The sequence below is a fragment of the Carcharhinus amblyrhynchos genome, chromosome 10 (assembly GCF_965287045.1).
Source record: "Carcharhinus amblyrhynchos chromosome 10, sCarAmb.v2.hapA, whole genome shotgun sequence".
In the NCBI taxonomy this organism is placed as follows: Eukaryota; Metazoa; Chordata; class Chondrichthyes; order Carcharhiniformes; family Carcharhinidae; genus Carcharhinus; species Carcharhinus amblyrhynchos.
In genome coordinates this window covers 80712953-80716080 of record NC_137333.1, presented here as the reverse complement: position 1 = coordinate 80716080, position 3128 = coordinate 80712953, and positions in this window count along the sequence as shown.

Sequence of the window (3128 nt, the reverse complement as noted above, 5' to 3'; positions counted from 1 at the left end):
AGGAAGAGAGTTTGAAAGACTCACGACTCTCTGAGTGAAAAATCCTTTGCAATAACTCCATTTTAAATGATAACCATTTATTTTTAAACAATGACCCCGAGTTCTAGATTGTCCAAAAGAGGAAACATCTTCTCTACAACCACCCTGTTAAAATCCTTCACGGACATCCCAGGTCACCTTTTACTCTTCTAAACTCCAATGGATCTAAGCCTAGCTTGTCCAACCTTTCCGCATAAGACAACCCTCCCATTTCAGGTATTTGTCTAGTAAACCTTCCCTGAACTGTTTTCAATGCATTTACATCCTTCCTTAAGTAAGGTGACCAACACTGTACACAGTTCGACAGTTGTGGCCTCACCAGTGTTCTGCTTAGCTGAAACATAACCTCCAAACGTTTGTATTCAGTTCCCCTGGCAATAAACGATAACATTTTATTCATTTTCCTAATTACTTGCTGAACCTGTTCACTAGCCTTTTGAGCCATTTCTCTGTCAGCTATTAGAATGCAAGTACTTGTCCCTTTTGTAAATGGGCTAACATTTGAACATGGCAGTGAACAGGAAGAATAGGACAGTGAAATTAATTTTGGTTTCTGGAGAAAAGAGTTGGCATAAAAATGATGGATGATATAAATGTGATTCTATAGATGCTCAAAAATAACAGAAGGATGTCAATGGAACCCATTAAGTATTGATGCGATAATATTACTAATAATAATTCCCATATTTTTTGACCTTTCTCCATGGTTTGATAACCGATGTGAGAAATTTCTGTTCCTGACAACGCTTTTTCTAATTTTCTGTCCTCCTGATTTCTCTCTGAAGCATTGGCTGTGTGCTCTGATATGGATTCACTGCGGCCTGTTGCCCTCTGGTTCTTCATCCCAATAGTCATTGTGTGAGCTTTGGATTAAGGATGACAAGCTATTTCACTGCTGGGCACATCACAACCAAATCAGATCCCCTGACATTGGCAGGGATACATTCCTGCAGGAATCCTTGGAGTGTGATCAGAAGAAACACACTGGGCAGTTTTTCTCTCCAGAATGTCGATTGCAAAGGCCAATTCCAATGCTCAACAGCAGGTTGACTGAGATAAGTCATAACTGAAGAGGAATTTAAAATAAAAAAACACTCTAACTAAGATTAACTGTAACTGTGACTTGTTTTAAGTGAGGTAGCTCAGGGTACTAATGACTGACTATCAAACATGCAAATTGTTATATTGTGTTTGACAAAATAAAAGGGCCCGAGCAGAGTTTTCCAGTCACGGAACCCGTCTGACCTCTCAAGAACATTGAGGGAACCCTAAACGTTCTTGTTATAGTGAAGATTATATTGAAGCGTTTTTTGTGAAATAGGTACAAACATAGAAAACAAATGTATAGAAGACTTTTCCTATATATATGCATTTATTATCATTAAAATATTTTGTTTTATTCAACAAATTAATTAAGTCTGATTTTCTTGTCATTTTTAATGGGAAGTTTGAAACTGCTTCGTTTGCTCACAGATATAGCCCTCTCCCCATGTCCGCCTCTCCTCATGGCTGCCTCTCCCCATGTCCGCCTCTCCCCATGTCCGCCTCTCCCCATGTCCGCCTCTCCCCATGTCCGCCTCTCCCCATGGCTGCCTCTCCCCATGGCTGCCTCTCCCCATGGCTGCCTCTCCCCATGGCTGCCTCTCCCCATGGCTGCCTCTCCCCATGGCTGACCCTCCCCATGGCTGACCCTCCCCATATCCCTCACCCCATGGCTCCCTCTCCCCATGTCCCTCACCCCATGGCTGCCTCTTCCCATGGCTGCCACTCCCTATGTCCCTCTCCTCCTGGCTGCCCCTCCCCATGGCTGCCCCTCCCCATGTATCTCACCCCATGGCTGCCTCTCCCCATGGCTGCCTCACCCCATGTCCCACATTGCAGCTCATTGTCCTTTGCTCTGCCGCCTTGCCTGCCATTTGCCATCCACAGCCCACTTTGCCATTGGCCTAACTCCACCATTGTCTTCATTCTGACTCTGCTTTCACTCCGCTGCTGCCTTCGCTCTGCCCTGCCTTCGTTCTGCCCTTGCCTTCGTTCTGCGACTGGACTTTGACTCACTGCTTGTCTTTGCTTTCAATTGTGCAACCCCCAACTCAGAATTTTATTGCTCACTTTGGCCTTTTCTCCGCCTCATCCAATGAGAGGCCAGCTTCTCAGTATATTGGCTTCTGATAGGCTGACTAGTACACCTACCAGTGGCCAATGCAGGACAAAAGCCGCCTCCAATTGGATGAGCAGGAAGGACAGCTTTGTTCAAAATTTCAACAGTTGCTTCTGCGCAATGTTTGGAAACCTCCGATAGAACCCAAGGATTCCATAGAATCCAGCTTGGGAAACACTGGGTTAGAGCATCTGATCTCACTGGGGCAGAAGTACTTACTATATAAATAAATCATTGTCCTAATTATGCACATTCATACTATGCATTTGAATTTGAAACACTTGAGGGGAGAGCGGGAAGGGGAGGGGAGACCGAGAAGGAGAGGGGAGAGAGGGAAGGGGAGGGGAGAGAAGGGAGAGCGGGAAGGAATGGGGAGAGACGGAAAGGGAGGGGAGAGAGGTGGCTTTCTCTTTGAGATGACTGTTCGTAACACCCTTCATGCAAAGAGGCAGGTTTATTTCTGAGTGCAACATAAGTGACATAGTGAATTAATCATAAACTCTGCCACTAACAAGGACAGTTTATTCAAAATAGTTCTGGGGTCATGTGAAAGGAACAATCTCAATGAAGTCAGTATTTTAGAAAATTATATTGGATTGAGGGATACTTACTGTTGCTTCATGCTGCTCCATGTATTTTTGTATTTTACCTTGCTGCCTAATTAATTCTATGACCCTGTGCCACATTTTACTTCCTTCCTTCGTTTCATCACGAGTACAGCCATCCAATTATGTGCAAGTCTTAGGTTGGAGGTTCCTTAAAAAAAGGGGTGTTTGTATTATCACCTGATAAACAAATGTACAGCATCACTGACTCCTCAACTGGCTCAGTGGGTTCATCTTGTGAATAGACCAAGAAAGTGCCAGATTTGGCCTCCAACCTGAGGTCAATTAGCTTATCTCCATCAGTATGGCATAATGAGGCTACA